Below are 27,415 nucleotides of genomic sequence, written 5' to 3' on the forward strand. Positions count from 1 at the left end.
AAAGAAAAGTCCAGGACCAGATGGCTTCACATGTGAATTCTACCAAACGTTCCAGAAAGAATTAGTACCAACTCTCCTCAAACTCTTCAAAAAAATTGAAGTGGAGGGAAAACTACCTAATTCATTCTATGAAGCCAACATCACCCTCATACCAAAACCAGGCAAAGATATTACAAAAAAAGAAAACTACAGACCAATCTCTCTAATGAATATAGATGCAAAAATCCTCAATAAAATTCTAGCAAATCGTATCCAACAACACATTAAAAGAATTACACATCATGACCAAGTAGGATTCATCCCAGGTATGCAAGGATGGTTCAACATAAGAAAATCAATTAATGTAATATACCATATCAACAAATCAAAGCAGAAAAATCACATGATCATCTCAATTGATGCAGAGAAGGCATTTGACAAGATTCAACATCCTTTCCTGTTGAAAACACTTCAAAAGATAGGAATACAAGGGAACTTCCTTAAAATGATAAAGGGAATATATGAAAAACCCACAGCTAATATCATCCTCAATGGGGAAAAATTGAAAACTTTCCCCCTAAGATCAGGAACAAGACAAGGAAGTCCACTATCACCACTATTATTCAACATTGTGTTGGAGGTTCTAGCCAGAGCAATTAGACAAGAAAAAGAAATACAAGGCATCAAAATTGGAAAGGAAGAAGTAAAACTATCACTGTTTGCAGACGATATGATACTATACGTCGAAAACCCGGAAAAATCCACAACAAAACTACTAGAGCTAATAAATGAGTACAGCAAAGTAGCAGGTTACAAGATCAACATTCAAAAATCTGTAGCATTTCTATACACTAGTAATGAACAAGCTGAGGGGGAAATCAAGAAACGAATTCCATTTACAATTGCAACTAAAAGAATAAAATACCTAGGAATAAATTTAACTAAAGAGACAAAAAACCTATATAGACTTCCTGGAAGATGGCAGCTTAGTAAGACGCGCGGATCTTAGTTTCTTCTCCAGGACACCTACTAGGGGAGTAGAAACGATACAGAAAGTGCCCAAAGCCACAACAGAGATAAAAAAGACAGCGTGCCCCATCCTGGAACGGCTGGCTGGCTGAGAGAAGCAGCTTGGGTGAGATCGCCGAGGCGCGTGGGCCTTACCGGGCGGGGTGGCAAGCGGCCTGAGTTATTCCCTTCCCCCTTCCCGGGCCGGCTGGGAGAATTGGAGAGGCGGTCCCCTGAAACCAAGGCGGCTGGCGCCCACACCACGCGCAGCCCCCGGACCAACTGAGAGAATTGGATCGGAAACCCCCAGGCCGCGGAGAACGGTGACGGGTGGGGGAGGCCCCTTCCAAACCTGTGACTCCCGGGGAACGTGCACTCTCTCGGGCGGGCCGCTGCCACTGGCGCCCTCCCGCCACGCTTGTTGCCCAGGGCCGACTGGGAAATTCGGACGGGCTCTTTCCCTGGCTGCGGCGACCAGCAACCCTCCCTGCGTTCGGACCCCGGGCCGGCTCAAGCCGCTTCGGCTAGCGAACTCCCAGGACGGCGAGAGTTTTCCAAAGTTTAAGGTCCCACAGCACCTTTTACTGGTGGGACCCGCAGACAAACGTGTGTCACGAGCGCCACCTACTGGGCAGGATAAGAAAAACAGAACCCAGAGATTTCACAGAAAAATATTCCAAACTTTTGGATCCAATACCCAGGGAAATCTGTCTAAATGCGCAGACGCCAACAGAAAATAACGGATCACGCTCAAATAATTGAAAATATGGCCCAGTCAAAGGAACAAACCAATAGTTCAAATGAGATACAGGAGCTGAGACAACTAATGCTAAATATACGAACAGAAATGGAAAACCTCTTCAAAAACGAAATCGATAAATTGAGGGAGGACATGAAGAAGACATCGGCTGAACATAAAGAAGAAATAGAAAAACTGAAAAAACAAATCACAGAACTTATGGAAGTGAAGGACAAAGTAGAAAAGATAGAAAAAACAATGGATACCTACAATGATAGATTCAAAGAGACAGAAGATAGAATTAGTGATTTGGAGGATGGAACATCTGAATTCCAAAAACAAACAGAAACTATCGGGAAGAGAATGGAAAAATTTGAACAGGGTATCAGGGAACTCAAGGACAATATGAACCGCACAAATATACGTGTTGTGGGTGTCCCAGAAGGAGAAGAGAAGGGAAAAGGAGGAGAAAAACTAATGGAAGAAATTTTCACTGAAAATTTCCCAACTCTTATGAAAGACCTAAAATTACAGATCCAAGAAGTGCAGCGCACCCCAAAGAGATTAGACCCAAATAGGCGTTCTCCAAGACACTTACTAGTTAGAATGTCAGAGCTCAAAGAGAAAGAGAGGATCTTGAAAGCAGCAAGAGAAAAACAATCCATCACATACAAGGGAAACCCAATAAGACTATGTGTAGATTTCTCAGCAGAAACCATGGAGGCTAGAAGACAGTGGGATGATATATTTAAATTACTAAAAGAGAAAAACTGCCAACCAAGACTCCTATATCCAGCAAAATTGTCCTTCAAAAATGAGGGAGAAATTAAAACATTCTCAGACAAAAAGTCACTGAGAGAATTTGTGACCAAGAGACCAGCTCTGCAAGAAATACTAAAGGGAGCACTAGAGTCAGAACCAAAAAGACAGAAGAGAGAGGTATGGAGAAGAGTGTAGAAAGAAGGAAAGTCAGATATGATATATATATAATACAAAAGGCAAAATGGCAGAGGAAAATATTATCCAAACAATAATAACACTAAATGTTAATGGACTGAATTCCCCAATCAAAAGACATAGATTGGCAGAATGGATTAAAAAACAGGATCCTTCTATATGCTGTCTACAGGAAACACATCTTAGACCTAAAGATAAACATAGGTTGAAAGTGAAAGGTTGGGAAAAGATATTTCATGCAAATAACAACCAGAAAAGAGCAGGAGTGGCTATACTAATATCCAACAAGTTAGACTTCAAATGTAAAACAGTTAAAAGAGACAAAGAAGGACACTATATACTAATAAAAGGAACAATTAAACAAGAAGACATAACAATCATAAATATTTATGCACCGAACCAGAATGCCCCAAAATACGTGAGGAATACACTGCAAACACTGAAAAGGGAAATAGACACAAATACCATAATAGTTGGAGACTTCAATTCCCCACTCTCATCAATGGACAGAACATCTAGACAGAGGATCAATAAAGAAATAGAGAATCTGAATATTACTATAAATGAGCTAGACTTAACAGACATTTATAGGACATTACATCCCACAACAGCAGGATACACCTTTTTCTCAAGTGCTCATGGATCATTCTCAAAGATAGACCATATGCTGGGTCACAAAGCAATTCTCAACAAATTTAAAAAGATTGAAATCATACACAACACTTTCTCGGATCATAAAGGAATGAAGTTGGAAATCAATAATAGGCAGAATGCCAGAAAATTCACAAATACATGGAGGCTCAACAACACACTCTTAAACAACGAGTGGGTCAAAGAAGAAATTGCAAGAGAAATTAGTAAATACCTCGAGGCAAATGAAAATGAAAACACAACATATCAAAACTTATGGGATGCAGCAAAGGCAGTGCTAAGAGGGAAATTTATTGCCCTAAATGCCTATATCAGAAAAGAAGAAAAGGCAAAAATGCAGGAATTAACTGTTCAATTGGAAGAACTGGAGAAAGAATAGCAAACTAATCCCAAAGCAAGCAAAAGGAAAGAAATAACAAAGATCAGAGCAGAAATAAATGAAATTGAAAATATGAAAACAGTAGAGAAAATCAATAAGACCAGAACTTGGTTCTATGAGAAAATCAATAAGATCGATGGGCCCCTATCAAGATTGACAAAAAGAAGAAGAGAGAGGATGCAAATAAATAAGATCAGAAATGGAAGAGGAGACATAACTACTGACCTCACAGAAATAAAGGAGGTAATAACAGGATACTATGAACAACTTTACGCTAATAAATACAACAATTTAGATGAAATGGACGGGTTCCTGGAAAGACATGAACAACCAACTTTGACTCAATAAGACATAGATGACCTCAACAAACCAATCACAAGGAAAGAAATTGAATTTGTCATTCAAAAGCTTCCTAAAAAGAAAAGTCCAGGACCAGATGGCTTCACATGTGAATTCTACCAAACGTTCCAGAAAGAATTAGTACCAATTCTCTTCAAACTCTTCAAAAAAATCGAAGTGGAGGAAAAACTACCTAATTCATTCTATGAAGCCAACATCACCCTCATACCAAAACCAGGCAAAGATATTACAAAAAAAGAAAACTACAGACCAATCTCTCTAATGAATACAGATGCAAAAATCCTCAATAAAATTCTAGCAAATCGTATCCAACAACACATTAAAAGAATTATACATCATGACCAAGTAGGATTCATCCCAGGTATGCAAGGATGTTTCAACATAAGAAAATCAATTAATGTAATACACCATATCAACAAATCAAAGCAGAAAAATCACATGATCATCTCAATTGATGCAGAGAAGGCATTCGACAAGATTCAACATCCTTTCCTGTTGAAAACACTTCAAAAGATAGGAATACAAGGGAACTTCCTTTAAATGATAGAGGGAATATATGAAAAACCCATAGCTAATATCATCCTCAATGGAGAAAAATTGAAAACTTTCCCCCTAAGATCAGGAACAAGACAAGGATGTCCACTATCACCACTATTATTCAACATTGTGTTGGAGGTTCTAGCCAGAGCAATTAGACAAGAAAAAGAAATACAAGGCATCAAAATTGGAAAGGAAGAAGTAAAACTATCACTGTTTGCAGACGATATGATACTATACGTCGAAAACCCGGAAAAATCCACAACAAAACTACTAGAGCTAATAAATGAGTACAGCAAAGTAGCAGGTTACAAGATCAACATTCAAAAATCTGTAGCATTTCTATACACTAGTAATGAACAAGCTGAGGGGGAAATCAAGAAACGAATCCCATTTACAATTGCAACTAAAAGAATAAAATACCTAGGAATAAATTTAACTAAAGAGACAAAAAACCTATACAAAGAAAACTACAAAAAACTGCTAAAAGAAATCACAGAAGACCTAAATAGATGGAAGGGCATACCGTGTTCATGGATTGGAAGACTAAATATAGTTAAGATGTCAATCCTACCTAAATTGATTTACAGATTCAATGCAATACCAGTCAAAATCCCAACAACTTATTTTTCAGAAATAGAAAAACCAATAAGCAAATTTATCTGGAAGGGCAGGGTGCCCCGAATTGCTAAAAACATCTTGAGGAAAAAAAACGAAGCTGGAGGTCTCGCGCTGCCGGACTTTAAGGCATATTATGAAGCCACAGTGGTCAAAACAGCATGGTATTGGCATAAAGATAGATATATCGACCAATGGAATCGAATAGAGTGCTCAGATATAGACCCTCTCATCTATGGACATTTGATCTTTGATAAGGCAGTCAAGCCAACTCACCTGGGACAGAGCAGTCTCTTCAATAAATGGTGCCTAGAGAACTGGATATCCATATGCAAAAGAATGCACGAGGACCCGTATCTCACACCCTATACAAAAGTTAACTCAAAATGGATCAAAGATCTAAACATTAGGTCTAAGACCATAAAACAGTTAGAGGAAAATGTTGGGAGATATCTTATGGATCTTACAACTGGAGGCGGTTTTATGGACCTTAAACCTAAAGCAAGAGCACTGAAGAAGGAAATAAATAAATGGGAACTCCTCAAAATTAAACACTTTTGTGCATCAAAGAACTTCATCAAGAAAGTAGAAAGACAGCCTTCACAATGGGAGACAATATTTGGAAATGATATATCAGATAAAGGTCTAGTATCCAGAATTTATAAAGAGATTGTTCATCTCAACAACAAAAAGACAGCCAACCCAATTACAAAATGGGAAAAAGACTTGAACAGAAACCAACCAGAAGAGGAAATACGGATGGCCAAGAGGCACATGAAGAGATGCTCAATGTCCCTGGCCATTAGAGAAATGCAAATCAAAACCACAATGAGATATCATCTCACACCCACCAGAATGGCCATTATCAACAAAACAGAAAATGACAAGTGCTGGAGAGGATGCGGAGAAAGAGGCACACTTATCCACTGTTGGTGGGAATGTCAAAGGGTGCAACCACTGTGGAAGGCAGTTTGGCGGTTCCTCAAAAAGCTGAATATAGAATTGCGATATGACCCAGCAATACCACTGCTAGGTATCTACGCAAAGGACTTAAGGGCAAAGACACAAACGGACATTTGCATACCAATGTTTATAGCAGCATTATTTACAATTGCAAAGAGTTGGAAACAGCCAAAATCTCCATCAACAGAAGAGTGGCTAAACAAACTGTGGTATATACATACGATGGAATATTATGCAGCTTTAAGACAAGATAAACTTATGAAGCATGTAATAACATGGATGGACCTAGAGAATATTATGCTGAGTGAATCCAGCCAAAAACTGAAGGACAAATACTATATGGTCCCACTGATATGAACGGACATTCGAGAATAAACTTGAAATATGTCATTGGTAACAGAGTTCAGCAGGAGTTAGAAACAGGGTAAGACAATGGGTAATTGAAGCTGAAGGGATACAGACTGTGCAACAGGACTAGATACAAAAACTCAAAAATGGACAGCACAATAATACCTAATTGTAAAGTAATCATGTTAAAACACTGAATGAAGCTGCATCTGAGCTATAGGTTTTTGTTTTGTTATGTTTTGTTTTGTTTTGATTTTACTATTATTACTTTTATTTTTTTCTCTATATTGACATTCTATATCTTTTTCGGTTATGTTGCTAGTTCTTCTAAACCAATGCATATGTACTAAGAAATGATGATCATGCATCTATGTGATGATGTTAAGAATTAATGATTGCATATGTAGAATGGTATGATCTCTAAATGTTGGGTTAATTTCTTTTTTTCCATTAATTAAAAAAAAAAAAAAAGAGAAGGATAATTGGAGCTGAAGGGATACAGACTGTACAACGGGACTGGATATAAAAACTCAGAAATGGACAGCACAATACTACCCAATTGTAATGCAATTATGTTAAAATACTGAATGAAGCTGCATGTGAGGTATAGGTTTTTTGTTTTTTTGTTTTTTTCTTTCTATTAATGTTTTAATTCTTATTCTGTTGTCTTTTTATTTCTTTTTCTAAATCGATGCAAATGTACTAAGAAATGATGAATATGCAACTATGTGATGTTATTAAGAATTACTGATTGTACATGTAGAATGGAATGATTTCTAATTGTTTTGTTAATTCTTTTTTTAATTAATAATAAAAAAAAAATGATATTTAAGGGGCGGTGCCACCATGGCTCAGTAGCAGAGTTTTCTCCTGCCATGCCAGAGACCCAGATTCGGTTCCCGGTGCCTGCCCATGCAAAAAAAAGACGTTTAAGAAAGTTAAATATCTTTGACAAGTTTCAAAGCTATCAAATGAAAGAGCTAAAAATAAAAAATAATAACAAAATGAAAGAGGTAGCATTAAACCACTTCCCATCTAACATCAAAGTCTTCAACCTTGACTCCCTCTGCCTCCTTATACAGTGGCATGCCTGATCCCCAGAGGACAAGAAAGAGAACCTATTATCCTCTCTGATTTATGGCCAAAAATCAGAATTGAGAAAAGGGGCCCAAAATCCCAAACATGACCTAAACGCCTCTTGGCTAGGGGATCCTAAGATCCCCAAACATCATCTTCCAAGATGACTCTCAAAGGAATGAACGTGTTTTAAACATGCCCCCTCCTCCACAGTGGGGCACATTTCAGGTGACACTCATGCTGGCTTCAGCTGGGGGCCTGGAGGTTTCAAAGGACTACAAGATAAAAGGGTTCTGAGCTTTAACCCTCTTTTGAATTACGGCCAGGATCTGTTAAGGTTCTCCAAGGCTCCCAGAGTTTTACTTCACTTTATAAAATTACTCTTTCAGTTTTTACTTGCAAACTTCTCTCTTCCTAGGATAAACAACTAAGTCTATGAGGCTAGGTCAGAGACAAATCCAAAGGACAGCTACTTTACTGCATGAAGTTATTTACTCTTTCTTGCTACCTACTCGAGGTTAAATTCTATTCTAGGCTTTGGGGCTAGAATCAAAATAAAGAAAAAGAAAAAAATCTTGGAACTTCTCTAGTCAACTAGGACAAAGATGAGAAATAAGTAAATAAAGCAATGAGTAAGATCACTTTAGATGATAATAAGAACCAAAAAAAAAAAAAGTTAGAGTAAAGGATTAGAGAGGGGACAAAGGAAGGTGTCAGTTCAGCTAGGATGATCCGAAAGCCTTCTCTAAAAGGGGGATCTTGGATTAAAGGAACCAATCACCCCTTCCTTTTGCAGTCCAGATTGGTTATTAGTCAGGTTTATTATGCCTGATCCCTCCTTGCTTCCTGAAGAATTCCTTCCTCAAAGAATCCTTAATCCTCATATACACAGCCTTCTATCATTCCTGCCCTACCATTCAACAGACCAGCTTAAACCTGTGTGAACCCCTTGAGAAAGGTGGTCCCTCTGAAACACCAGCAGCAGCAGCAATATTATCACTACGACTAATATTGCAGGACTGCACACCTACTTACCAAACTGCAACTGAAAAAGAAAAGAAACAAAACCAGGAAAGAGCAAGTGGGTATGGGCTTCCTAAGGTGAAGCAAATTAAAGTGGGTTTGGTTATGTAACTCAAGGTCAGCAAGAAGGCACCTACTTTTTAAAAATAAGGTCCAAAATCTATGCTAGCAGGTGATATTACTCTTTAGCTCCAATGAGAAAACTAACTCTCATGGTGTGAAATCTGATTTTTTTTCAGATCTCGGGGGGAGATATAAAAGAAAAACATCAAGAAAAAATTAAAAATGTAAGGTGCCTCCTGAAGTCATGCACCCACCGTTCCTCTCCCTCTGCACCCCCAGGTCCTGGAGCTTCTACCTCCTTTATCCATCAAAAGAAAGGCCAGGGAAAGACTGATGAGACTCACATCTTACGATAAAGAAATGAGGGTATTTGAGACCTAAAAGGAGGGAGAATAAAGGGAGGTGGAATCTTCTGGAGGAAAGGAAGAGAGGGGTGTCCAGGCTTAACACTCTGTCCAACAAGAGGCTGTGCACACGGGGAAATCCCAAAGCCTGGTCAGGGGAGCCCTGGGCTTCTACGTAGAGCACAAAGATGAGTCAGCCAAACTAAAGCTGCAGCCTCTCACCTTCCCCTTCACCTCCATCATATCCGTACACTCTATATCCTATTATCACAGACTTGGAGTAAAGAAAGAAAGATAGTTCTTTGAGGTTTTATGTGCTTGTGTTAATTGACCAGGGAGAGGGAAGTAGAGACTACTCTGCCACTACCACTGCACCCCTCCAGACACACTTCTCAGTCCCACGCAGCACTTGAGACACTTTCAGTGGCAAAGAGAGCCATTCACAGCCATCCCCTGGTCAGGGTCAAGATGATTTTCACAACCCTTTTCTTCCCTTACCCCTCCTTGCCCCACTGTAACCCACCTACCCTCACACCGCTGGCCCAAATGACTAGTAACATATCATGTGGAAATTTTAGAAACCACCCAAATGAGAACAACCAGCAGATATTTATTCAGAATTTACAAGGGAAATAGCCACCATCACTTGTGTTTGGCAGAGAATCAAGCAGGCAGGGGAGTGGGAGAGCTTTATAATAGAAAATAGCTGGGGTGGGGGAGGGTTTGGGTAGTCTCGGTGAAGCCCACCTGGAAGCAAGGCATCCTATGTGATTGGTCGGGGAAGCGTATTTACCTTTCTCTTGATGTCTTGAGTTGGAAGTTGGGGCAAAACTAAGATAAGCTGATAGTCATTGATCAAGGCCTGACGTTTTGGGGTCATAGACGGTCCAGCCATTGTCTGTATACTGTCTCTCAGCCACCGTCATCATCCTAATCACCAGTGTCATCATCTTTTTTTCTCCCTTTCTTTTCCCATTTTATAGATTCAGCGTGATTAGGGGATATTTTCAGGTTCACAGTGCTGGCAAATAGCTAAGATGAAACCCAAACTCCAGCCCTCTAAATTCAGTCTTCTCACCACGCCACTAGGGCTGACCTCACTGCAGTAACTTGGAGGGGATGCTGAGGAAACTATGACCCGATGGCATAAAATTGCTTATGCCAACAGCTTGCCTAAGAGCTGAGCAAAAATATTCCTGTTCCCAACATCTTTTACTCCATCAGCCAAGGTCCTGAATGTCGTCAAAAGCTGGTTTTCTCTCAGTATTAAATCAGAAAATCACAAAAGCATGAGGTGTAAAAGTAGGGCTTACTCCCCACCCTCACCTATGCCAATCTAAATTTTGTTTTCTTCAACACCCCACTCTTAACACTCCTGATTTTTTGTCACTCCTGTCTTAATTTGGTTTCTAAGCATATCTGAATGGGTTATTCCAATCCCAGCTGGAATCAAGTGAACTTTTACTGGTTCCTGACTAGAACAAAGTCAAGTTATGTTGCAAAATAAGGATTTATACATGAGGAAGAACACAGGAATGTCATTACTGCAGGGTGCTGAAAATATATGGTAATTAATATTTTAAAATTTCAACTTATGTGTGAGACTAAAGCAAAAAAATGTTTATTTGGTACAAAATTTATATTTTGACTAGAGCAGTTTCTAATATAACTTATGTGGACAGCTTAATTGAACACCATGAGTACATGGAACCTTGAGCAGGGCATAAGATTTTGTATGCCAGAGTGATGCCCCAGTAAATCCCAGAGTGATTTGAACAGTGAATAAAAAAGTATTTGCAAAGTCCCCTTGGAATGGTGAGAAAGGGGAAAAATTCAACTTCCACAAGTGGAGAATTCTTGATATTCTCATAAGCAGTGGGGACAACCAAAGCAATAGGCTGAGTCCTCAATCTTGGGGTTTGTCCATATGAAGCTTAACCCCACAAAGGATAGGTCAAGCCTGCTTGAAATTGGGCCTAAGAGTCACCCCAAGAGAACCTCTTTTGTTGCTCAGTTGTGGCCTCTCTCTCCAGCCAACACAACAAGCAAACTCACCACCCTCCCCCTCTCTACATGGGACATGACTCTCAGGGGTGTGGACCCTCCTGGCAATGTGGGACAGAAATCCTAGAATGAGCTGAGACTCAGCAACAAGAGATTGAGAAAACCTTCATGACCAAAACGGGCAAGAGAGAAATGAGACAAAATAAAGTGTCGATGGCTGAGAGATTCCAAACAGAGTTGAGAGGTTATCCTGGAGGTTACTCTTATGCATTAAATAGATATCACCTTGCTAGTCAAGATGCAGTAGAGAGGCTGGAGGGAACAGCCTGAAAATGTAGAGCTGTGTTCCAGTAGCCATGTTCCTTGAAGATGATTGTATAATAATATAGCTTTCGCAATGTGACTGTGTGATTGTGAAAACCTTGTGGCTGATGCTCCTTTTATCTACCTTATCAACAGACGAGTAAAATATACTGGAATAAAAATAAATAATAGGGGGAACAAATGTTAAAATAAATTTAGATTGAAATGCTAGTGATCGATGAGGGGGAAGGGCAAGGAGTATGGTATGTATGAATTTTTTTCTGTTGTCTTTTTATTTCTTTTTCTGAATTGAAGCAAATGCTCTAAGAAATGGTCATGATAATGAATATGCAACTATGTGATGATACTGTGAATTACTGATTACATATGTAGAACGGAATGATCATATGTTATGAACGTTTGTGTTTGTTGTTATATATATTTTTTTATTTAAAAAAGGGGAAAAAATGAGGATTGATCTTGGCCCCTAGAAATGCCGAATCCCTTGCTTGGAGTTCTGCAGGCTTTGAGGGCCTGCCTGGCAGTGGGGCTGTCACCAAGGAGCACAGCAGAAAGCATACCTAAGACTCTGGCTGTTAGGCTGTACCTGAGTGTGGAATAGTTACCCCACACCACACCTTTCCCATTTTAATCTCAACAGGCGAGCACAGACGAGCTCAGGATGCCAGAGCTGGCTTTTGTTTTTATACTGTATTTCTGCAGTCCCAACCTCCAATAATTAGCAACCCAATTCAAGCCAATAGCATGAATCCCAAATATATGCTGACAACCCTGATGATAACTTTAACAGTTTTTTGTTCACTGGAAGACTCGCTGTTCAGAAGAGTCTCTCTCTCTCTCTCTCTCTCTCTCTCTCTCTCTCTCTCTCATAAATCAGCAGGCACATCCTATCTTAGTTTCCTAGGTCTGCCATAACAAAGGACCACAAACTAAATGGCTTAAAACAACAGAAACATATTGTCTCACAGTTCTGGAGGCTACAAGCCAAAATCAGGATGTCAGCAGGACCATGCTTCTCTGAAACCTGCAGGAGAGAATCCTTCCTTGCTTCTTCAGCACCCCGTAGCATTCCTTGGTTTGCTGTCGCAGGGCTTCAGTCTCTGCTTCCACTATCACATGGCCTTCTCCCCTGTGTCTGTCTGTTTCTATATCCAAATGTCCCTCTTCTTATACAGACACCATCATATCAGATCAGGACCCACCCTAACCAGTTTTACATCATCTTAATAATCATACCTTTAAAAACGTTGTTTCCGGCCGGGGGCGGGGATTTCTGGCAAGTTCTGGGCCCCGCGAGCGCGCGGATCCCAGGTTCCCGGCCTGCAACGCCGGCGTCGGAGCCGCAGCCGCCGCGGCCCTTCCTCGTTCGCCCGGAGGCTGAGACACCGCATCCACTCGCGCGGTCCTGGCCATGGGGGTGGTCAAGGGGACCCGCGTTAGATCGTGGAGGAGCTGGAGGTACAGTGAAAGGATCTATACGAAGCACAGGGGATTGATTGAAAGAAGATGAAGAAGATCTGAAGAAGATGAAGTAGATGACACTGAGAAAGCAATAGTAGGGGTGACTTCCGGAGAAGATGGCGGCTTAGTAAGACGCGCGGGTCTTACTTCCTCCTCCAGAACAGCAACTAAAGAAACAGAAACAATACGAAACAGCTCCCGGAGCCATGACAGAGACCAAAAAGACAGCATACCCCATTCTGGAATGGCTGAATGGGCGGGGAGAATCCGCTGAGGTGAGATACCCGAGGGGCGCACGTTTTCCCGGCCAGGGCGGCTGGCGACTGGGGTCCCCTCCACGCATGTGGCTCCCCGGTCTGACTGGGAACGTTGGATAGCGGGGCCCTCCCGCCGCGTGGCGTCTCGGGCCAGCTGGGCAATTTGGACTGGCACTCCCCCAAGCCGCGGCAGCTGGCGACCCCCCCTCCACGTGCGCGGTTTCCCGGGCCGACTGCGAGATTCGGATTGGCAAGTTAAAGGAGCCACAGCATCTTTTACTGGTGGGCCCTGCAGACAGACGAGCGCCACGAGCGCTACCTACTGGGCAGGAAAAGAAAAACAGATCCCAGAGATTTCACAGAAAAACCTTTCAACCAGCTGGGTCCCACACCCAGGGAAATCTGATCAAATGCCCAGACACCAGCAGAAAATAATGGATGACGCTCGGAAAATTGAAGATATGGCCCAGTCAAAGGAACAAACCAATAGTTCAAATGAGATACAGGAGCTGAGACAACTAATGCTGAATATACGAACAGAAATGGAAAAACTCTTCAAAAACCAAATCAATAAATTGAGGGAGGACATGAAGAAGACATGGGCTGAAGAAAAAGAAGAAATAGAAAATCTGAAAAAACAAATCACAGAACTTATGGGAGTGAAAGACAAAGAAGAAAAAATGGAAAAAACAATGGATACCTACAATGGTAGATCTAAAGAGACAGAAGCTACAATTAGTGAACTGGAGGATGGAACATCTGAATTCTAAAAAGAAACAGAAACTATAGGGAAAAGAATGGAAAAATTTGAGCAGGGGATCAGGGAACTGAATGACAATATGAAGCGCACAAATATACGTGTTGTGGGTGTCCCAGAAGGAGAAGAGAAGGGAAAAGGAGGAGAAAAACTAATGGAAGAAATTATCACTGAAAATTTCCCAACTCTTATGAAAGACCTAAATTTACAGATCCAAGAAGTGCAGCGCACCCCAAAGAGATTAGACCCAAATAGGCGTTCTCCAAGACACTTACTAGTTAGAATGTCAGAGCTCAAAGAGAAAGAGAGGATCTTGAAAGCAGCAAGAGAAAAACAATCCATCACATACAAGGGAAACCCAATAAGACTATGTGTAGATTTCTCAGCAGAAACCATGGAAGCTAGAAGACAGTGGGAGGATATATTTAAATTACTAAAAGAGAAAAACTGCCAACCAAGACTTCTATATCCAGCAAAATTGTCCTTCAAAAATGAGGGAGAAATTAAAACATTTATAGACAAAAAGTCACTGAGAGAATTTGTGACCAAGAGACCAGTTCTGCAAGAAATACTAAAGGGAGCACTAGAGTCAGAACCGAAAAGACAGAAGAGAGAGATATGGAGTAAAGTGTAGAAAGAAGGAAAATCAGATATGATATATATAATACAAAAGGCAAAATGGTAGAGGAAAATATTATCCAAACAGTAACAACACTAAAAGTTAATGGACTGAATTTCCCAATCAAAAGACATAGACTGGCAGAATGGATTACGACCCAGCAATACCACTGCTAGGTATCTACTCAAAGGACTTAAGGGCAAAGACACAGACGGACATTTGCACACCAGTGTTTATAGCAGCATTATCTACAATTGCAAAGAGATGGAAACAGCCAAAATGTCCATCAACAGACGAGTGGCTAAACAAACTGTGGCGTATACCTACGATGGAATATTATGCAGTTTTAAGACAGACTAAATTTATGAAGCATGTAATAACATGGATGGACCTAGAGAACATTATGCTGAGTGAGTCTAGCCAAAAACTAAAGGACAAATACTGTATGGTCCCACTGATGTGAACCGACATTCGAGAATCAGCTTGGAATATATCATTGGTAACAGAGACCAGCAGGAGTTAGAAACAGGGTAAGACAATGGGTAATTGGAGCTGAAGGGATACAGACTGTGCAACAGGACTAGATACAAAAACTCAAAAATGGACAGCACAATAATACCTAAGTGTAAAGTAATCATGTTAAAACACTGAATGAAACTGCACCTGAAATATAGTTTTTTGTTTGTTTGTTTGTATCTTTTGTTTTTGTTTTTTTTCTTTTTCCTTTTTATATATATATATATTTTTTATTAGTATTATTATTTTAATTCTCTTCTCTATATTAACATTCTAGATCTTTTTCTGCTGTTTTGCTAGTTCTTTTCCTAAATCGATGCAAATGTACTAAGAAATGATGATCATACATCTATGTGATGATACTAAGAATTACTGAGTGCATGTGTAGAATGGAATGATTTCTAAATGTTGTGTCTTTTCTTTTTTTTTGATTAATAAAAAAAAATTAAAAAAAAAAAAAAACATTGGTTCCAAATAAGGTCACATTCATGGGGCCAAAGTTAAAACTTGAACATATCTTTTCGAAGGGACAAAATTCAACCTATAATACCTCCTGAACAAAAGTATCCACTTTCTGATTGGCTTTAAAAAAAGAGATATATGTAGTTAAAAGGCAATCTATAGGCCACACAGAGATTGTCCTTGGAGATGTGCTACCAATGTTCAGTGGTTCCTTCTGACTGAAGAGAACTCAACTGTGCTCTCACTCCAGGCTTGACAAGTTAAAAACACAAAAGATAAAATGCAAAGACCAGGCTAAGGCAATCCTGCTCAGCTATCACCTACACTGTGACATTCAAACAGGACCCACATGGTGGGGAAGTGATTTAAAAGCAGCACACGCCACTACACTGGGGTTCTGGTGGACAACCTGCCTTCCCAGGGTCAGAGTTATATTTTAGCCAGAGAATGTTACCCCTGTCACTGTGATGCTATTATCATATACACTGGTATCCTTAGGGGAAGCTGACAAATAGAAATTTGGAAGTGCTCCCTGATGAAGAAGGGTGCTCCATCTCCTTTCTTGGCTGTTGTCTCCCTTCCTTTCCACCAGAAGAGGGGCTTCTACTTCCTGCCTCCATCTCTTCTTTCCACCCTCATCCACAGCCACCATGGATCTTTTTGCTTCTATTCTTTTCCTTTCCTCTTTTCCTCTTCTATGTCTCATCTGTATGATGATTCCTGGTCATTGAACAGGACATGTGGCTATCGTAGCTAGCACTCAAAAGGGATAATATTCAGAAGCTTGGCAGAGACACCAATTAATCAGAGTAGCTGCCCAACCAGCCAGATCAGCACCAGCCACCATGTCTACAAGTACATCTGGAGAGAGTACCAGCCTCGGCACTTGCCCATTACAGCATTCCTTTCTTCCTGGAAGTTAAACACACCAGTTTTAGGGAAGTAGGAGCAATCACTATGTCTTATACTGATGACAGCAGTTTTCAAGTTACTTAATTCTTGGGGCTTCTTTTTGTACCCCCATAGAAATTTTTCCACTTGATCTTCTCACGTAAAAGAACAAACAAAGAAGAAAAGGAAAGCAAAAAACAAAAACAATAATACATATCCATTGCAAGAAACTGGTAAAATACATGTAAAATTATAAAAAAGAAAATAAATCTCACCTATCATCCATAACCAAGAGATCATTTTAGATAGATCCTTCCTACCATATATAATTTTTATACAGTTAGTATTACAATATTTGGCAAATTTTGTTTTCTACCTTTATTTACTTGCCATTGGGCTGTGAAAATTCACCAAGTCATTAAAATAATCTTCAAAACTGTGATTTCTAATGGATGAACAGGTGTCCTTCACTTGAATGTAATATCATTTATGCACTCATTCCTTAATTTATGGTTATTTAGTTATATCCTTTTTATACTTGCTAAACAAAATAACACAACAATGATTATCTTTGACTTAAAACTGACATACAAGTTTGTTTCTGATCATTTCTTTAGGATAAAGTCACAAAATTGGACTTTCTTAGCACAGAAATATATACACTTTAAAGACTTTGGATGCATATTGACAAGTTGTCCTCAGAACGGACATGTGTCTTCTCGGCTCCTCTGCCTTGGAGGAAGCCCCCATTCCATAGAAAACCCAACCAGAACCAGTGACTCAGACAGGGCTGATCAAGCTTCCTGGCCTCAGAGCTAAGATAGTGACCCAAAACTGAGATGATGACCCAAACCTGGTCAAGAGGAGGACTCCATCTCCTTGACCATAGTAATTGGTTCAGGTATGGACACACAACTGAAGCCCAGCTAGCTGGAGTCTCCCCAGTTCTTTGGTGGAGATACTATAAGAGATGCTCACATGCAAATCTAAAGAGAAAGAAAGAAGGTGAGTGGTTGCCTAGTGCTGGATTCTTCTCCTTTGGGGTGATAAAAACGTTTGAAAATCAATAGCGGTGGTAGCTGAACAACTCTGTGAACACATTAAAAACTAATGAATTGTACACTTAAAAAAGTGAATTGGATGGTATGTAAATGATACCTCGATAAAGCTGTTAAAAATTAATTAAAAGATGCTGCTGTCACTCTCTCCCTTTCTCTAGGACAGCAAGCAGAAAGGATAATGAAAACTTAAGTTCAGCAGCAGCTATCTGCTCATCATGGAGAGAGAGACTGCCTGAGAATAAAGCCATGCAGAGGCAAGCGAGAGAGAATTAGTTGAACTCCTGGATCCAGCTTTGGATAAAGCCATTTCCATCCCTTGAATGTCTCAGTTGCAAAAGCCCCCCAAAATCTCTCTTTTGCTTAAAGTAGTTTAAGCTTAATTTCTACCACAATCAACAAACTCCTTATACAGCCTTGCAGAAAGGCTTTTCAAATGTGTTCCCCCAACAGCATTATCTTTAATAGTAACTTTGCTCATTAATAGCCAAAAAAATCACATTCTTAGATTTCTAGTGATACTGAACATTAATATTAGTCTTTGTCTTTTTCTTTCTTCAGTGTCTTTTTTTTGAATGAACTATTCGAAGAATAATGTTAGTAAACCTTTTGTCTATGAATATTTTTTCAGTTTATCATTTGCCTTTTGATTTTCATGATATTTTTATATGCAGAAGTAATTATATGTGACACCCATTAAATGTTTCATTGTAATATTATTGGTTTATATTTAGAAAGTCCTCATCCTGAGATTAGACAGATATTCTGATGTCTTTTTCTATAAGTTTTTATGGTTTCATTTTTTAATTGAACACCTTGATACACGAAGTATTTTAGATTACAGTAAGAGCTTAGAACATATCTTTTCACCAAAGTAGTTCACCAATTGTCCATATATTCATTAAATAATTCTTCTTTTCTAAGTAACTTATGATGACTACTTACATCAGATATTAAGTTAATTAACATACTAGGGTCTCTTTTTTGACTATCTATATGGTTATGTTAAACTGAGTACCAATTACTCTGCTATTTTACCTACTATAACTTTATAATACTTTTCAATATATGATAGCATAGCACCAGTGCTCTTTCATTACGATTCTGTGTCAAAAAATTTTTTGGCCATTCTCCTTTTTTATTTCCAGATCAATTTTAGGATTATTTTTAAGTTCTCCAAATGCTTTCTATGAATATTAGTTAGAATTCTTTTACACCTATTCTGAAAAGAATATACATAATTGATATACTTAAGACATTTAAATTCCTACTGAAGAACATAAAGTTCTCTCTTATTCCCCTTGGTAAATTTTTACAGTTCTCCTTCATATTGGACCCAAACATTTCTTGTCAAGATTATCCGTAGGTGTTTTATATTTCTGGGCTATTGTGAAAGGAATACTCAGCCTCATTTTAGAAAATAATTTTTGGAGGAAGAAAAAGCCCCATAATCAACAATAACACTCATTTATGAAACACCTGCTATTTTAAGATCAGCAATAAAGGCCAACAGTGCCTGTCTACTACATGGAAATTTACTGTGAGAGGAAAAGAGAGCATTGGTTAAAACTTCATTAGAGTGCCTTTTCAAAGGGCCTAGGTCATTTCAATTATTCCAAAGAAGTAACATTGTGGGCAATTTAATGCTTAAGCAATGCTTGTTATAGCTATCATTAATTTTGGGTCAAATTCATGACGCCTCAATTTCTTATGTCATATGTGTATATTACATTCCATTGGCATTCTATGTGAATTTCTACCCATTTTATCACTTCATTAATGTGCCATTTTAAATTATTACTGGCAACATACCTGTACGTCTCCTTTGCATTATATTATTCATTTATCTGTGATTTATTTACTGTCAACTCTTCAGTCAGAAAAACAATCTTTAATTTTACCATAACTCAGAGTAGGAAGTACTTTCCAACTATTCACTTTAAGACATTCTACTGTACTATGCAGTTTCTAAGAGCTCATTGCCTAGGAAAGCTCCTATTGATAAAATTCTTCCCGTGTCAAGGGGGACAAACTGTCAGCTCTGTTCAGGCGCTTAGTACAGAGTGCTATTTAATAATACACACCAAAACTTTCTGGTTATGAAATTTAATATATGTAGCCTCGTCCTCAGGAAATGTATTAAAGTTTTCCTGTTCCCTTCCAAAAACTGACCCACACATGCCATTTTTTACCAAGACAAGGGAAGAGTTTTGTCAGTAGAAACAAACAGCCCAAAGCACTGCGAGCCCTGACGATGTTTCACACCAGCTCTGTTTGCCCCCACCCTTCCCTCGCCACCACACACAAGGGTGCATGAAAAGCATACAGGCTGTGGCTTCCCTGTTTTCTAAGATTCCTACTTTTGGCCAAGGAAGAACAACAAAAGGTATTTTTGTCGCAGAAGAAACAAAAAGGGAGACAGAAGCCCATCCGGGTGAACAGTCGACCTGAATCAAATCATTATAAACTTTCTGGCTCAAGCCACCTATTTTAAATACATTTGTTCCTCTCCCCTGCCAATAATTCCACTCTCTTTCCAGCTTTTATTTATGCACACAAACAGGTCAGGTAACATTACTATAAATGCCTCAAAGTCGGAAAAAAATTATAAAACTACTGCGTGCAATTCATAGTATTTTCCATGCTGCTACAGCGTCTCGTCAGACTCTCAAAATCTCCACTTTCAGAAGATGGTCCATTACATTTGGGATATGCATTCCAATTTCTTGCCCTGGAATGTGATACATTTTCCTTATCTGATTTAACAGCACCATTATTTACTGCTCAGAGGAAACAGTATCATTTATTACTGATTAGGGAAAAAAATCATCAGAGTCAACCATGAACTTGCTTTTAATGCTCACCTCTTTCAAAACCTAGCTATGAAAATTATATTCATTTTTTTACTTTGGAGGTAGATGAACAATCTCAAACTAATACACCTCAATGGAATAAATTAGGGAGGAGAATCATCTTAAAGATGCAAATCCATTGCAATTTCCAACAATTCTAGTTAATAGAAAAATCTTCTGTTTCCACTAAATTATGTTTCTATGCTATGTTCTTGCAACCCAATTCCAATCAAAGAAAATTCTCAAAAAATCACAGGCACTATGTAATTTTATGTACCTAAAAGCATATACTAAATAGTTAAAAAGAACTTTAACTCAAAATATAAGAAGAGAATGGCTGTTGAACGAAAAAAATCAAGCAAAATAACTAAGGCTTAAGGCTTGGAATTACCCATGATATGCAATCATTTTTAAAACTCAACATCTCATAATAGATATTTTATACAATCAAAGGCTCTGTCCAAGTATCCTGCACAATCTTGTATCAGTCAAGAAATGCTGCGGTAACAAATAATCCCCAAAACCTCAGTGGCAAAAATGTAAGATAATTTCTTGCTCATGCTACACCTATCATCAGTTACTAAAGGTCTGCCCCACATCTTCATTCTTGGATCCAGGTTGATGGAGCAGGCTTCATCTGAAACACTGCTGGTTGTTGTGACTGATGGAAAACAGAGTATTGCAAAGTAGGAACTGGATTTTAAAGCATCAGTCTCAAAGTGATATGCGTCACTTCTGCTCACATTTCATTGACCAAAGTCACATAATATCACCTGAGTTGACAGGTCCGCCCACGGCCTGTTAGCTAGTCTCTTCGCCTTTAGTATTCTTCCCAGTTGAAGCTATCCACTCCATTGCTTCCTGGGGACCCTCTTCAAATACAAATTGACCATATTTAGCCTCTGCCCAACACTTTCCCCATAGGCTTCTCCCTTTGAGATATATATCCCCATTGGAGTACATGGCATTGGGCCAGGAGATATGATAAATATGTTGATTTTTCTGGAATGCCAGTTTTACTTGAAGATTTGGAAATATATATACTTTTTAAATAAAATAAACATGAACAAAACAAAAAATCTCTGAAGACAGTTGGTGCTTGAATCAGGTCTCATTGGACTATCCCAAAGGTCTACTCGTGACATGAGTGCAGACTCATCTACTCTCCAGAGTACTTTATTGGAAGAGGTTGAGAAGCACAGGTTTCCATGATCTCATACTTTCTACCTCTCCACAGCTGCACTGTCCAATATGGTAGCCACTAACCAAATGGGCCTACTAAGCACTTGGATCAGGGCTAATGTGACCAAGAACGGAATTTCAATGTTTAATTTTATTTCATTTTACTTTATTTAAATTTAAATAGCCACCCGTAGCTAGTGGCTGCTATACTGGAGAGCACAGATACAGAACATCTCCAACAGCAACGGGCTGAATAACAGCATTCCAAAGATGTTCACGTCCTATTCCCGGGAACCTATCAGCAAAGTAGAATTAAGGTACCAGACGGAATGAAGGTTGCTAATCCTCTAACCTTAAAATAGGGAGGTTATCCTGGATTATCTGTGTAGGCACAGTCAAATCGCAAGGGTCCTTGTGGAAAAGGGAGGCAGAAGAGAAAGTGTCAGAGTGATGGGATGAGAGAAAGACTAGACCATCCATTGCTGGTTTGAAAACAGAAGTGGGTGAAATGCCAAGAAATAAAGGTAGAAGGTAGAAAAGGTAAGAAAATGGATTTACCCCTTGAGCCTCCAGAAAGGAACACAACCCTGCCACAAACTTGATTTTGACTCAGTGAAACCCATTTTGGACTTCTGAACTCCAGAACTGTAGGATAATAAATCTGTGTTGTTTGAAGCCACTAGGTTTTTAGAACCTTGTTACAGCAGTGATAGGAAACTAATCCACCATTGTTGCAGAAGGTTCTCCTGGACAGCTCTGCTCCAGATCATCTCCCACTACCCTCAATGCAATTACACTCCAGCAGTACTTGTTCTCCATACGCACCACACAGTATCCTTCTGTTACACCTGCATAGTACACCTTTACCCAACTCCCTCTCCATGTCCCTTGTTGGACACTGACTCATAGCCGCCACAAGACATGTTCAAATCCTGTGGCTATAAACTCATTTGTAAATGGGATCTTTAAAGACCTTATTAAAAAGATGCCAAACTGAAGCTGAGTGGGCCTTAACCCAACATGTCTGGAGTCCTTATAAGTAAAGAAAATTTGGACATGGTAGTAGAAGTCAGGAGTGGGGGGAGACAGAAGGAGACAAATTGCCAAGTGACAAACAAAAATTGTTTGCCAGCAAGGAGACAGTACGGCCTGCCAACACTTTGATTTTGAACTTCCAGTTCTGTAGTATTTGTCACAGTAGCCCTGGGAAACTAAAACAGCGTGATTCGTGCTTCAGACTTACCTCAGGTGTCAGCTCTTTAAGGATATCCTTCATTTCCTTACAGCCCTGATCCAGGTTGAGCATTTCTTTTCTGTACTCTCTTGATACCCAGATATGGATCTGTAACAGGTATGAATTTCAACCAACATTAGGTATAAAAACTATCAACATCTTCCTTTTATGCATATCAATTTCAATTCAATCCTAAACATGCATCCTAAAGGGCTGGCAGAAAACACAATTCCAGCTCCCTCAGGGTTAGCAAACGTCCTTAAGAGCAGAACCATCAGGGAGGGTCCCCTGGTTTTCATCCTCTGCCTACACAGGTGACTGACCAGATGCCACTATCCCAGTTCTCATGGCACCTCCTCTGTGCCACACTTGGGGCCCTGAAATCTGCACCCAGCCCGGGGGTCAGGGCACCTCTGTGGATGAGTCACTCAGTCCAGCCTCTGAGACAGCTGCTCTCCCCAGGGAACAGCTCTGGGCCGAGGTTTGTTCTCTGCTCTTCCGGGGCCCACCAGCGTCCTCCCACTACCAGTTTACTCAATGCCTCTCTGGCCCACATCTTCCTATTCAGAACGACTAATTTTGTGGTTTCATGAAAAAGCAGGAAGGGGGTGTGATCTACAAAACCAAAATCTTCACTAAGACAAAGCAACACAGAAAGGGTTCAACCTCCTGCTTGAAATAGTAGACTAGAAAAACAAAAAAAATTAGGGGAAACAACATTTAAATTTCAATAAAGCATCTTGTCAACTCTACATTATAAATCACATTTAAGGCACTGAATTGAAAATACATCCAAGCAGGAATCACAGCAACCTAACACCGAAGTCAGCAGCCACACAGCAGCAACCTTGCTTGAGGACTCACTACATTAGCTCATTTCATTGTAACACTAGATTCATGAGGCAAGTATTGTTATCCCTATGCTACAGATGAGAAAATTAAGACACAGACTGTTTTGGTGATTTTGCCTGAAGTCACATGTTATACAATGACAGCCGAGCGCTTCGAAGTCTTGTCACTATAACTCGAGAACCCCAGATCAAACACCCTTCACTGACACCCCTGAGTCCCGGGTCCACACAGCCCCCATAAGGGCTGGATAAACTGGACTAGGCTGAGCCCCGTGGGTTCCTACTGCCATTCTTCTCTGATTCCAAGCCCAGACCCAAGGCCCTTTGCTTGTTTCCCCTTAGGACAGCTGAGTAAAACAGCCAAGTTCAAAACATTTACAACAAACCTAGGAGCTGGGGGAAAATGAGCACAGAAAATACAAACAAGAATCAGAGAGACATAAAGGAATCTGACCCCAAGAATCTCAGTAAAAGCATGAACACACTTTACTGAGCACCAAAGCTCCAGTGCTCCAGTAACTCCTTTTGAACCACAAACTATTTGGTGCCATGTACACACACATAGATTAGGGTTCTCCTTTGTCCCTGAATCAATACTGCAGCTTGTATCTATTTCTCAAAACCTGAGGGCTCTACGGAAGTACTCCGTCCAAGTGCTGTCACCCTTTTCCAGTGGGAGGAACACATTCAGTCTGAGTTTCTCCCCAGGATCTGGGACATCCTAGGAAAGGAGGCTGGGCATGCTGGTCGGTGTCACCTCCACCCACCCCAGCTGGCATCGTGACTCATCCCTCAGCCCCTCACCCTTCCCCCTTCCCCACATGGCCCGCCCTTCAGGGAAGTGGTCTTTTATAATTAGAGATTTAATTTTTAAAATTAGCTTATGCATATGGTTACCATAGACAAACAGAGTGCAGGAGGTCATTCTCTCACAAGTCCTTTCCTAAGTATTTATACGTCTTCTCAATATAGCAGGCTGTTTAATAAGGGCAGTCCAAGTGTGCTTTAACTCTTTGAGAACCGAAAGTGTGCCTGGGGCCAAGTCATGCACACATTCAACCATCTCATATAGAGAACTCCATCTGGCATTACTCCAATGAAAAAAAAATTTTTTTCAGCAAAAGCCAATAGCAAAATATCATTAAGCACTATTCTTATTTTCACATATAAAAATGTTCATTTAGCTTTTCTTTTTACACCCCAAATTGACTGATTTTCTTCCATCATAAAAAACATCAGACTATTACATCATACACATCATACATTACTGAGTTTAGAAAACAATATAATTTTAAAAGGAACTGATAATATGCACTATCCTTAATGCCAAATCCAAAGACTGAAATTCATATGAGTATATGAATCTATTAAGCAGGAGTAATTTTCAATTATTAAGAAGCAGAGATCTGTATTCTTTATAAAAATCAGAATTAGCAGAAAATAACATCAACATTCATAACGGCTCCAATTAAGACCAATATAATTTTTAAATCAAATTAAAATCAGAGTGATGATAATAAGAGTAATAAAATGTATGTAGCACCATGTGGCTCTATTTCCTCCAAAAAAAAAAAAAAAAAAAAAAACCCTGAGTCTATTACTTTACAGGGATGAGGAAATCAGTAGTCACTGGCTCTCTTCCTTCAGGACCCAGGACTAAGGATATATCTGCAACAATAGGGAAATTGACTGAATCTCATTATACACCAGTGGCCACTGTCCCTTCCACGTTGCTTTAACCTTAGATTCAACCTATTTTTCCAGGGCCAGGGCAGGTTGAGCCTTGGAAACTCCTACCTTCGTACCGGCTCCATGATCCCCTTCATTCATTTGGTTCTGGTGGGTCTTTGTTCTCGGTAATCTGACAGGTGAATAGAAGTCAGAGGGGGCTTTAGAACTGAGAGTCAGGTTTTTATAACTTAGCACACCTATGGAGACTACAAATATTTGTTTTTAAGGGCTTACCCTAAGATCTCACTCTGTCAACCTAATACACATTTTTCATAATGCTAAAATTCAAAATCAGCTCTGGTTCTTAATCTATTTAGGGCCATGAATCACCTTGAGACTCTGATATGTGTCTCAAGCTCTCTACCCCGAAAAAATGTATACAGCATCCACTTAATTTTTTTCATTCAGTTTCCTGAGGTTCACAAACCTACAAGGGGCCTAAGAACCCTTGTAAGTTAAGAAATTAAGAAATTTAAGAAATCTAAATTCTAAATCTAAATCTAAATCTAAATTAAGAAATCTGCTTTAGGGCCTCTCTGCTTTGCCTTGATACTCAGGATTAAGATTAACTGGCTTCCTTCCCAAATGATAAAGTGCTAAACGAATGTAGGGCTTTACTTATTAATGGTATTGTTTCTATTGGGTTATGTCAAGACAGCTGGACGCCGCGCCCTAGTCTGGGTATCACTCTTGGCCAAATATGATCTTGAAGAAAAATAATATAGCTCTATGGAGTTATCATGGGACTGGGCATCTAATGTTTATCCCAGTGGATCAGCCTGTTTTGGTGCCTTTCCCTGACACCAATACAACTAATCTAAGCAAATCTGACAGGAAGAGGAAGAGAAATATAACAGGGTGTGTGCTTCACGCAAGTATGTGCTCACCCAAGAATAGGGAGCACACATGACAGGACTTTCCAAAGGTCTGGAGACACCCTAGGCACTTGAGAAATAAACTACTGTTGACTTCAATTTAGCAAAACATTGCACATCCTTACCAGTCATGAGTCCAGACTCAAATCCATTTTCTCAATTAGTGCTGGTGGGTGGGGACCAGGACATATCTAATTTGATTTTTTAAATATCAAGGAAAATGATTTTGTTTGTGTGTTTGTTTGTTTGGCATCTTAGTGTCATGGAGACAATTCAGATAAGCTTGGGACATCTCACCTGGGCTCTCTTTTAGAACTGAAAAGCCATAGAAATCCATGAACTGATTTCTTCCCTCTTTGTCAGCCTTTGCTTTTACACTCATCTTTTAGCAGTCCATTTCAGTCTCCTTCTTCTCTTCCCTACATATATTTAATTCACTGATAAAGAAATCATGAGTGGGGGGATGAGGGAGGGAATCTAATGATAACAAATGACTAGGGTGACCTTTCTCTTCAGTCCAGGCTGAACTATGAAAAGAGAAGGACTAAGTCCCTCAGGAAAAGAAAACCCAGAAAGCTCAGTTATCATCAACAAGATTCCCTAATAGTATACTCATTTAAGTATCGTCCCATCATCTTTCTCTTGAAAGACAACTCTAAATTGCTCTGGTTATTTACATTACATTTTTGCAGTATCCCAAGCCATTTACAAGAGACTATATACAAAGAAATAAGCTCTAAGCATAGAACAAGAAGAAAAAACGACAAGAAAGGAGCTCAAAGGTGTAAAGCAGGTGAAACCAACAGGAGTGCTAGAAGTGGGCCAGCTTCTCTTAGGTTCAAGAGGTATTAGAAAACCCCACTGTGAATGTTGCTGTGAGGGTTGAATTGAAAGTGGAGCCACTGGTGAAAAACTAAGGCTTGTGCTTGTACAAATGGTGGGTCTCAGCCCAGGATTGGTGACCCTCATGCATGGATTCCAATTATTTCAAGGTCTTATACTAAATCCCACCCTAAATTCTGAAACCCAAATTCATTTTATTTAGCTCTAATTTTAAGAATAAATTTAAAACGATTTTCACCATACCAGAGACCTACATTCGACTCCCGGTGCCTGCCCATGCAAAATAAAAAAAAATAAAAAAAGATTTTCATACTTTCAGTGAGATGGAGTCACAAAAATAAACAAATCAGGGTGTTGCCACACTAAGAGCTTTTATAATTATTGGTCTATGAAACATTAAAAGCTGCAATTCTGAACCCTAGCGACACATTGTAACCTCCAGGACTCACTCT

The 27,415-nt window shown here is 39.6% G+C and overlaps 1 long non-coding RNA gene across 4 annotated transcripts in view; it reads right to left on the bottom strand.

Moving 5' to 3' along the window:
* The window catches only part of LOC143647399 (uncharacterized), a 240,981-nt gene that overhangs the window by 137,042 nt on the left and 76,524 nt on the right, over positions 1 to 27,415 (bottom strand). For 2 of the 4 annotated variants that reach the window (XR_013158037.1, XR_013158036.1), the window contains 3 exons: positions 25,312 to 25,375; positions 24,412 to 24,605; positions 22,673 to 22,771 (listed from right to left, as the gene is read on the bottom strand). This is a non-coding gene — a long non-coding RNA (uncharacterized LOC143647399). Of the gene's footprint in view, positions 1 to 22,672; positions 22,772 to 24,411; positions 24,606 to 25,311; positions 25,376 to 26,245; positions 27,158 to 27,415 lie in introns of those variants that run through there. The other 2 variants (XR_013158035.1, XR_013158034.1) reach the window with 2 other exon arrangements.

The sequence above is a fragment of the Tamandua tetradactyla genome, chromosome 9 (assembly GCF_023851605.1).
Source record: "Tamandua tetradactyla isolate mTamTet1 chromosome 9, mTamTet1.pri, whole genome shotgun sequence".
NCBI classification, from domain to species: domain Eukaryota; kingdom Metazoa; phylum Chordata; class Mammalia; order Pilosa; family Myrmecophagidae; genus Tamandua; species Tamandua tetradactyla.